This window comes from Sciurus carolinensis, chromosome 13 (assembly GCF_902686445.1).
Source record: "Sciurus carolinensis chromosome 13, mSciCar1.2, whole genome shotgun sequence".
Lineage (NCBI taxonomy): Eukaryota > Metazoa > Chordata > Mammalia > Rodentia > Sciuridae > Sciurus > Sciurus carolinensis.
Window position 1 is genome coordinate 67,177,367 of NC_062225.1, and position 11,606 is coordinate 67,188,972.

Genomic DNA, 11,606 nt, shown 5'->3' on the forward strand with positions numbered 1-11,606 from the left:
GGAAGACAGAACCTCAGACATTGAAGACAAAATATTTAACCTTGAAAACAAAGTGGAACAAACAGAGAAGATGGTAAGAAATCATGAACAGAATCTCCAAGAACTATGGGATATCATGAAAAGGCCAAATTTGAGAATTATTGGGATTGAGGAAGGCTTAGAGAAACAAACCAAAGGAATGAACAATCTACTCAATGAAATAATAACAGAAAATTTCCCAAATCTGAAGAACGAAATGGAAAACCAAGTACAAGAGGCTTATAGAACTCCAAACATACAAAATTACAACAGACCCACACCAAGGCACATTATTATGAAAATACCTAACATACAAAATAAAGACAGAATTTTAAAGGCCGCGAGAGAAAAGAATCAAATTACATTCAGAGGGAAACCAATAAGAATATCAGCAGATTTTTCAATCCAGACCCTAAAAGCTAGAAGGGCCTGGAACAACATATACCAAGCCCTAAAAGAAAATGGATGCCAACCAAGAATCTTATACCCAGCAAAACTTACCTTCAAATTTGACGATGAAATAAGATCCTTCCATGATAAACAAAAGCTAAAGGAATTTACAAAAAGAAAGCCAGCATTACAGAACATTCTCAGCAAAATATTCCATGAGGAAGAGATGAAAAACAACGATGCAAATCAGCAACAGGAGGCGCTAGCCTAAAGGAATAGCCAAATAAAGGAGAAACCAAATCATGTCAAAAACAAATATGAGTCAATTGACTGGGAATACAAATCATATCACAATAATAACCCTGAATGTTAATGGCCTGAATTCATCAATCAAAAGACACAGACTGGCAGATTGGATTAAAAAGAAAAATCCAACAATATGCTGCCTGCAAGAGACACATCTCATAGAAAGAGACACCCATAGACTAAAGGTGAAAGGATGGGGAAAAACATACCATGCACACGGACACAGCAAAAAAGCTGGAGTATCCATCCTCATCTCAGATAATGTGGACTTCAAACCAAAACTAGTCAGAAGGGATAAAGAAGGACATTACATGCTGCTTAAGGGAAGCATAAATCAGCAAGACATAACAATCATAAATATCTATGCCCCGAACATTGGCTCATCCACGTACATCAAACAAATCCTTCTCAATTCCAGAAATCAAATAGACCACAACACAATAATACTAGGCGATTTTAACACACCTCTCTCACCACTGGATAGATCGTCCAAACAAAAATTGAATAAAGAAACTATAGATCTCAACAACACAATCAGCAATTTAGACTTAACGGACATATATAGAATATACCATCCAACAAAGAATGAATACACTTTCTTCTCAGCAGCACATGGATCCTTCTCTAAAATAGACCATATTTTATGCCACAAAGCTACTGTTAGTAAATACAAGAAGATAGAGATACTACCTTGTACTCTATCAGATCATAATGGATTGAAATTAGAAATAAATGACAGAATAAAAAACAGAAACTTCTCCAATACCTGGAGACTAAATAATACACTATTATATGATGAATGGATAACAGAAGACATCAGGAGGGAAATAAAAAAATTCTTAGAAGTAAACGAGAACAAAGACACATCATATCAAAATCTCTGGGACACTATGAAAGCAGTACTTAGAGGAAGATTTATTTCATGGGGTGCATTCAAAAAAAGAAGTAGAAATCAACAAATAAACAACTTAACACTACAGCTCAAAGCACTAGAAAAAGAAGAGCAGACCAATACCAAAAGTAGTAGAAGACAGGAAATAGTTAAAATCAGAGCCGAAATCAACGAAATCGAAACAAAAGAAACAATCGGAAAAATTAATAAAATAAAAAGTTGGTTCTTTGAAAAAATAAATAAAATTGATAAACCCTTAGCCACACTAACAAAGAGAAAGAGGGAGAAAACTCAAATTACTAAAATTCGGAATGAACAAGGAAACATCACAACAGACACGAGTGAAATACAAAACATAATTAGAAGCTATTTCGAAAATCTATACTCCAACAAAACAGAAAACCTTGAAGACATCAACAAATTTCTAGAGACATATGAACTACCTAAACTGAACGAGGAGGACATACACAACTTAAATAAACCAATTTCAAGCAATGAAATAGAAGAGGTCATCAAAAGCCTACCAACAAAGAAAAGTCCAGGACCAGATGGGTTCTCAGCCGAGTTCTATAAAACCTTTAAAGAAGAGCTCATTCCAATACTCCTCAAAGTATTCCATGAAATAGAAGAGGAGGGAACCCTCCCAAACTCGTTCTATGAAGCCAATATCACCCTGATACCTAAACCAGACAGAGACACATCAAGGAAAGAAAATTTCAGACCAATATCCTTAATGAACATCGATGCAAAAATTCTCAACAAAATTTTAGCAAATCGCATACAAATATATATTAAAAAGATAGTGCACCACGATCAAGTGGGTTTTATCCCAGGGATGCAAGGTTGGTTCAACATTCGGAAATCAATAAATGTCATTCACCATATCAACAGACTTAAAGTTAAGAATCACATGATTATTTCAATAGATGCAGAAAAAGCATTTGATAAAATACAGCATCCCTTCATGCTCAAAACACTAGAAAAAATTGGGGTAATGGGAACATTCCTAAACATTATAAAGGCCATCTACGCTAAGCCCATGGCTAATATCATTCTAAATGGTGAAAAACTGAAAGCGTTCCCCCTAAAAACTGGAACAAGGCAGGGATGCCCTCTTTCACCGCTTCTATTCAACATCGTCCTTGAGACTCTAGCCAGAGCAATCAGACAAACCAAAGAAATTAAAGGGATACGAATAGGAAAAGGAGAACTCAAACTATCCCTGTTCGCTGATGACATGATTATATATTTAGAGGAACCTGGAAATTCCACCAGAAAACTTTTAGAACTCATAAGTGAATTCAGTAAAGTAGCAGGTTACAAGATCAATGCTCATAAATCCAATGCATTTTTATACATAAGTGATGAATCTTCAGAAAGAGAAATTAGGAAAACTACTCCATTCACAATAGCATCGAAAAAAATAAAATACTTGAGAATCAATCTCACAAAAGAGGTGAAAGACCTCTACAATGAGAACTACAGAACACTAAAGAAAGAAATTCAAGAAAACCTTAGAAGATGGAAAGATCTCCCATGTTCCTGGATAGGCAGAATTAATATCGTCAAAATGGCTATACTACCTAAAGTTCTATACAGATTCAATGCAATTCCAATTAAAATCCCAATGATGTACCTCGCAGAAATAGAGCAAGCAATTATGAAATTCATCTGGAAGAATAAAAAACCTAGAATAGCTAAAGCAATCCTCAGTAGCAAGAGCGAAGCAGGGGGTATTGCAATACCAGATCTTCAACTCTACTACAAAGCAATAGTAACAAAAACGGCATGGTATTGGTACCAAAATAGACAGGTAGATCAATGGTACAGAATAGAGGACATGGACACAAACCCAAATAAATACAATTTTCTCATACTAGACAAAGGTTCCAACAATATGCAATGGAGAAAAGATAGCCTCTTCAACAAATGGTGCTGTGAAAACTGGAAAACTATATGCAATAGAATGAAACTAAACCCCTATCTCTCACCCTACACAAAACTCAACTCAAAATGGATCAAGGACCTCGGAATCAGACCAGAGACCCTGCATCTTATAGAAGAAAAAGTAGGTACAAATCTTCAACTTGTTGGCTCAGGATCAGATTTCCTTAACAGGACTCCCATAGCACAAGAAATAAAAGCAAGAATAAACAACTGGGATAGATTCAAACTAAAAAGCTTTCTCTCAGCAAAGGAAACTATCAGAAATGTGAAGAGAGAGCCTACAGAGTGGGAGAATATCTTTGCCAACCATACCTCAGATAGAGCGCTAATTTCCAGAATCTATAAAGAACTCAAAAAACTCTACACGAAGAATACAAATAATCCAATCAACAAATGGGCTAAGGAAATGAACAGACACTTCACAGAAGAAGATGTACAAGTAATCACCAGATATATGAAAAAATGTTCAACATCCCTAGTAATAAGGGAAATGCAAATCAAAACCACCCTAAGATTTCATCTCACCCCAATTAGAATGGCGATTATCAAGAATACAAGCAACAATAGGTGTTGGCGAGGATGTGGTGAAAAAGGAACACTCATACATTGCTGGTGGGGTTGCAAATTAGTGCAACCACTCTGGAAAGCAGTGTGGAGATTCCTCAGAAAGCTTGGAATGGAAACACCATTTGACCCAGCTATCCCACTCCTTGGCCTATACCCAAAGGACTTAAAATCAGCATACTACAGAGATACAGCCACATCAATGTTCATTGCTGCTCAATTCACCATAGCCAGATTGTGGAACCAACCTAGATGCCCTTCAGTTGATGAATGGATAAAGAAACTGTGGCATATTTATACAATGGAATATTACTCCGCAATGAAGAATGATAAAATTATGGCATTTGTAGGCAAATGGTCGAAATTGGAGAATATCATGCTAAGTGAGATAAGCCAATCTCAAAAAACTAAAGGACAAATGATCTCGCTGATAAGCGGATGAGGACATATAATGGGGGGTGGGAGGGGCTAGCATTAGGTTTAGGGTTAGGTTTAGAGTTAGGCTAAGGAGAGCAGTAAGAATGAAGGAATGAAGGACTGTGTAGAGGGAAAAGAGGGGTGGGAGGGGTGGGAGGGGTGGGAGGGGTGGGGGGGAGGGGAAAAATATAATAAACATCATTACCCTATGTAAACGTAAAAAAAATAAATAAATATAAAAAAAAAAAAGAATGATAAATTATATGTACAATTAATACACTAGAGAAAATGTTAAATAATTCACAAAAATGTTGTGGGAGAAACCCTAAGTTTTCTTTGAAACTAAACTGATTTTAGTTATCATGCATTTATTAAATAAAATTCTAAGCAGCTTTGAAAAACATGTTCCATATGTGTTGGTATGGGACAATATCCAAGATTTATTGAAGAAATCTCAAGAAAAATTTTAAGAGCAGTTGCTCAGAGGAATGAAAATAAGAAATGGGAAACCCAGAAGGAGAGGTTTCTGGGTGGAATATTTTTACTACCATTCTGTACTTTTTATAATGAGATCAAATTATTTTATAGCAAATAAAGAAAACATTTTATAACAGGATACAGTATATTCTTGATAATTTTGGGGCCTAAAAATTCAGATTCCCAAAAAAAATCTATACACAAACAAATAGAAAAAACACCATTCGCAATTTCATTATTGGAGAGCCATTCTGTTACATACCTATGTATATCAGAAGTATTTTCATATCGTATAGTTTTATAGTCTGTTTTTCACTTATTAGTAGATGGTAATAAATTTCCAATAATAATAATCTTCTATCACATCATCTTTAACATTTATAAACATGCTCATTATTCTGCAATGCATAAATAAATAAATAAAATTAGAGGTAAAACTCCCCTTTCTTATCTAGGGTTTGAACCTGTTAAGTCATACGTAGGACCCAAAACATTTTGCAAAATCAGGGACAATTAGCTATCACTATAAATATTTATTCTGATCCTTTCTATTTTAGGATTTATACTTTTCTCATCTTTTCATTAATATAAGTAATGTTTGATATTTATATTGCTATATCTTTGGTTACTTTCTTAAGTCTTATTTTTACCTGTCCTTACTTTCAAATGTATTATTTTCCATTAAGAGAATCATGACAATATTATATACAACACTGCTAATTTTGCCCCTTGAATTTTGTGCACAAAACTTAGGTCAAAATGGTGAATTGTGATACTCTGTTCATTATAGGAAACAAAAATGTTAAGAGTGAATATTTAAATATGATAAAAAAGAGATTAATGCAAACTTGAACTGTCACACAAATAGACGGAAAGCCTTTCCAAACCAAGGAGGCAATGTTATCATTAAATAAATGTTCAAAAACATGCTTGAGATAATATATTGGTTGTGGTCAAATTTATAAGCCATCAAATTTCAGTTTTGGTGAGCTTCACATATGTTTCATAGAACAGCTTGAAACTGCCATTATTTTACCCTTTTTTACATACATAAATGAAAGTAAATCTTACAATATAATGTTCTGGGTTTTTTTCCTATGAGGTAAAAAAAAAAGTCAAGTATTAAATATTTATAGTGATAGCTAATTGTGCCTGATTTTGCAAAATGTTTTAGGTCCTAGGTATGACTTAAAGGTTACAAAGACCTAGATAAGAAATGTGATTTTTTTACCTCTAATTTTATTTATTTATTTATTGGCAGTACTGAAATTGAACACATAGGCAATCTATCTCTGAACTACATTCCTGGTCCTTTTTATTTTATTTTGTGACAGGGTCTTGCTAAATTGCTGAGGCTGATCTCAAACTTGCAATGCTCCTTCCTCAGTCTTCTGAGTTGCTGGAATTACAGGTATGTATCACTGTGCCTGGACCTCTAATATTTTATATGGCAAAATACATTTCATAGCAGTATTAATTTCTAGGGGCACATTCAACAAAGTTTTCACTTCTAGGAGTTGTATAAAGGAAATTATCAAAATTAGGCCATTTCCTCATTCTGCAATATTCTGCACAGTTTAAGAATTATTAGACAAAAGATATTTTAAATCCTTTTTAAAATGTGACTGAGTAAGAACTTTAGGATCAATAACATTTACTTATATTACTGCTGTACTTCATCTATATTTTTTTTTCGATGAACAGGAAAAATAAATGGTTCTGAAATAATTATGTTAATTCTGTATTCTGCATTTCTTCACCAGAATTCTGAGATAGGAAAGTAAGGTTTTGGAGGCCCAACCACTTCTGAGCTGGGTCAGCCACCCTCCAGCCTTCCCCGAGCCCTCGCCAAGAGTTTGGCAGTTTGGTGAAGGAAGGGGACGAAGGAGAACAGCAAGCTGCCATCCCTTCACCACCCCAGAGGGTATCCACTCCCCTGTTGGGGCTTTCAAGAATTTAGAGGTTGTCCTGGAAGATGTTATTTCAACTGTCTAAAGACAACTTCACACATATATAATGTAACAAAAAAGGTCAGAAAACATTAAGCAAATAGAAGTGTGGAGCCCATTAAGCAAGAAGAACATCTCTAAAGGCAGTTGTGGAAGCTCTAATTCTGCAGATATACCTAATGACTTTAGAAACTATGGACAAAACTAAAAGAATATCATGATAAAGAAGTACAAGGTTTACAAGTAAAAGTAACTAAACTGAAAAAGGAACGAATTTTCAAGTTGGCTATTATTCTAATCATCACCAGCAGAACATCTTCAGATGCACAAAGACTGGAACAATCCAACAAAAACCAACAGCTGAGAGAGCAATAGAAAATTCTTCATGAAACCATTAAAGTTTTAGAAGATGGGTGAGTCTGGTACTTAAGACATCAAGGGCAAGATTATGTGATCACTGTGCAGTAGCTGAAGAACATTTGCAGAAAAAGTAGCAAGAATTTGAAAATATCCAACAACAGAATCATAAACTTATTACAGAATTCAGTGAGTTTCTTCCATTTATTATTATTTAAAGCGTAATATCGTCTGTTAAAATGTTTCCCACCATGAGGAAAAAGCCAGTCTGTCTTAAAAATAGAGGAATACTGAGAATGGTAGATAAGAACAATAGGGTAAGATTTGGCAATATTTAAGCTCTGATCTCAATTGTTCCTGAAACCCAGCTGCATCTCTGCCTTCCTGCAGCTCAGTTCTTCAAACCTCTACATCCTTAGTCAATAAACTCTGTTTTTACGTTAAAAAAAAAAAAAAAAAAAAAAAAAAAAACTTGTTAGTAAATTGTAATCTAAAGAAAATAAAATTTTCCCTTTGGGCCATACCTGCATGTATTGATAGAAAATTATATTTAACAGCTGTCTCTAGAGTATTATTTTATAAATGTGAGTGGTTTTGAAAATCCATTCTTTTTTTTTTGACAGAATTTATCCTGTAACTCTCTGTTTAAATAACTAACCCTATCATTTTGTTTGATATCTGGAAAATCCATTCTTTATTTGCACATTTCAGTTACCAAGAAAGAGATAGCTCAGTGGGTTCAAACTTAAAAGGAGCAATGGCAGTAATGAATCCTGAAGACAGGTCCCACGAAGGAGTATCACTTACACTACCAAAGCATCACTCTTCTATGGTGACACAGTTCTTGATTTTGCCATCAGAGTTAGCTGAGGCAAATATGGTTGCCTACCGATTGACCCAAAGCAGCAAGGTAACCTTAGTCCTGCCGGGCATGGTGGTACACGACTATGATTCCAGGGACTCAGGACTCAAGCAGGAGAATTGCAAGTTTGAGGCCAGACTCAGCAATTAAGTTAGACCCTGTCTCAAAACTAAAAATAAAAAAAGGTCTGGGGATGTAGCTTAAGTGGTAAAGCATCCCTGGGTTCAATCCCAGAACTGAAAAGAAAAAAAAAAAGAAAGGATAATCATAGTACTGTTCATAGCAGTGTCTGTTCAAACTATTCCTGAGTTTGGGACCCAGCACCACTTATGGGTGAAATCATGGCATCCCACACTTATCAATTATCATCTGATCCAAGTATTTCCTGTTGTCCTTCTTGAAGGCCCAACTTTCTTTACAGTTCTCAGTCAATTTTCCCAGGCCACAGCAGATCCTCTAATAGAGGTCACATCTAGTCAGATTTCTACGTATAGTCCAGGGAAATCTATTTCAAACAGCCTGGGCTAATAATATATGGAAAGTAGAACTTAATATCATAGCATAAAATGAAAATTGCATAGTTAACTTTTAAATTTTGGATTTCCTCTCCCTAGGGTAAATAGTTCAAACTTCAGGAGGCATGCATGAAACAAATTTAAAACAGGAAATAAAAAATGAAATCTTTCCTCTCATTCTGGGATACAGCTTCTCTGAGATTCAATAGCATTGGGTAGAAAGGTCCATAAAAATTAAATTGTTATTTTTTACATTCTATTTTTTACCATGTATATGTAGTTGAATTTGAGAGTCAAATTTGCAATTCCCATGTCCTCATACAGATACTTTTCTGGATCACAAGTTAGCTGCTGACAGCATAGCCAAGCTGGATTAGGTTAAATGTCTACTCTTTCACAGGATTGAAACACCTGATCCTTGATGCAAAATTCTATCCCAGACCAAAGCCACCACCACTCCTCCTTCTCTTACAGATTCCTTATCAGGAGCCTTTTACTTCAAGATGACCTAAAGAGCTATTCCATTCCCTAAGACTTGTGTTTAAAAAACTGATTATCAAAAAAGCAGACTGAGTCCCTTTGTGTAAATTTGGGAGTAGAAATGCAAGAGGTACAACTGCTATACTGAAATCCATTTAGGATCGTCCAAACTCTACATAGAAAAAAATATGATCCTACCTAAAACTGGAGTGGATGTAGAGCATTAATCTCCAGAATCTATAAAGAACTCAAAAAACTCAACACCAAGACTACAAGTAACCCAATCGACAAATGGTCTAAGGAAATGAACAGACACTTCACAGAAGAAGACCTACAAGCAATCAACAAACATATGGAAAAATGTTCAACATCTCTAGTAATAAGAGAAATGCAAATCAAAACCACCCTAAGATTCCATCTCACCCCAATTAGAATGGCGATTATCAAGAATACAAGCAACAACAGGTGTTGGCGAGGATGTGGGGAGAAAGGTACACTCATATGTTGCTGGTGGGATTGCAAATTAGTGCAGCCACTCTGGAAAGCAGTATGGAGATTCCTTAGAAAACTTGGAATGGAAACACCATTTGACCCAGCTATCCCACTCTTTGGCCTATACCCAAAGGACTTACAATCAGCATACTACAGAGATACAGCCACATCAATGTTCATTGCTGCTCAATTCACCATAGCCAGATTGTGGAACCAACCTAGATGCCCTTCAGTTGATGAATGGATAAAGAAACTGTGGCATATATATACAATGGAATATTACTCAGCCATAAAGAATGATAAAATTATGGCATTTGCAGGCAAATGGATGAAATTGGAGAATATCATGCTAAGTGAGATAAGCCAATCTCAAAAAACCAAAGGAAGAATGATCTCGCTGATAAGTGGATGATGATACGTAATGGGGCATGGGAGGGGTTAGTTTTAGGGTTAGAGTTACGGTTAGGGAGGGAGGCCAAGAATGGGGGAAGGAAGGACTGTATAGAGGGAAAAGAGGGGTGGGAGGGGTGGGGGGAAGGGCAAATATAACAGAATGAATCAACCAACATCACCCTATGTAAATTTATGATTACACAAATGGTATGCCTTTACGCCATGTACAAACAAGAAACAACATGTATCCCATTTGTTTACAATAAAAAAAAAAAAAAAAAAACTGGAGTGGATGTACAATAATGTCAACTCATTCTCCTCTTCCCCTAGGTACTGTCATGAAAAGGCAAGCAAATCTGAACTGGAATATTTCTGATGTCTACAGAAGGAACTGGATTACTGTTAAACATCACCAATTCTTCTTTGAGAGTCCTCTTTTCTAAATACAAATCTGTACAAGGAATCACTCTTAAAGAGCCTTCCATCTTATCTTCCCACAAGAAAGCAATTCTCCTACAGTCTTTTTATTTTTAAAAAAAAAACATATTAAATTGTTGCATTTCTTTGGAGAGCTCACTTTAAGTGGTAATAATTTCAAGATAATTTGATAAATGAGAGAATGCTTGAATTGGTTGAAGCAATAAATTATCTTCCGACCATCGCCATTATTATTTTCTTTTCTTTAGTAGTTGAGATTTGGGAATTCAATCTTCTTTGGATTCTCTGTGATAATGGCAATCTGAAGGTAGATTTCTGCATTACCATGTAATTTTTCCAGTCCTGTGGAATTCTTTTAAGAAAATGAAAAAGATACCTGGAACTTCGTACTACAATTGTATATCTTCAGCTAATTAAGCTTTGGTTGTTCACAAGACACCAAAATTGATCATTCTTTTGAAATACATCTCCTGGATATTTCTACACCATTTATCAGTACACTATTTTTTAATAAAACCACAGTAATCTCTAGAAGAGCAAAGAATCATGAGGTCAAATCACTGTTAAACTAAAACTGTTCAATATGTCCATTTTAAATAAAAAAAAATCTCCAAGCATAATCAAAAGAAACAATAAAACATGAAGTAGAATTTTGAAGCTGAAAACAGCCTGAGACTCTCTCAGAAGAGGGAAAATGTGAAATCACTTACTAAACCGAAAAGTGCCATAAAAATCCATAAAATGTGTTTTGTCCTCATCTGTGGAAAGCTCCTCATTTTACAAATAATGGTACAGAGAAATGGAGAGATTTAAAAGATTCTTCAAAAGCTTTTGGAATGCTATCCAAAAATTATTAGGACCATCAACACCCACCTCTAGGCAAATTCTGACTAACTTTAATCCACGATTATTAATGGAGCTTCAGCAGTTTTTCTCTTCTTGTTTAACTCAGTGGTGGCATATATCACTAAACTAGCCCAGAGAATGCAAGAATACACATATAACAAGCACCTTTCAAATTCCCCACAACCATGCATTTTCTCAAAGAAATGAAAGACAATACTTAATGCACACTCTATTTTTCTTAATCTAGCTAAACAAAAATTTTC

At 35.1% G+C, this 11,606-nt stretch overlaps 1 long non-coding RNA gene across 1 annotated transcript in view; it reads left to right on the forward strand.

The window, feature by feature from the left end:
- LOC124962998 (uncharacterized) overlaps positions 1 to 6,394 on the forward strand; it is a 34,460-nt gene extending 28,066 nt beyond the window's left edge. Inside the window, exon 3 of the long non-coding RNA XR_007104626.1 lies at positions 6,346 to 6,394. This is a non-coding gene — a long non-coding RNA (uncharacterized LOC124962998). The remainder of the gene's footprint in view (positions 1 to 6,345) is intronic.
- Positions 6,395 to 11,606: the final 5,212 nt, after the last annotated feature.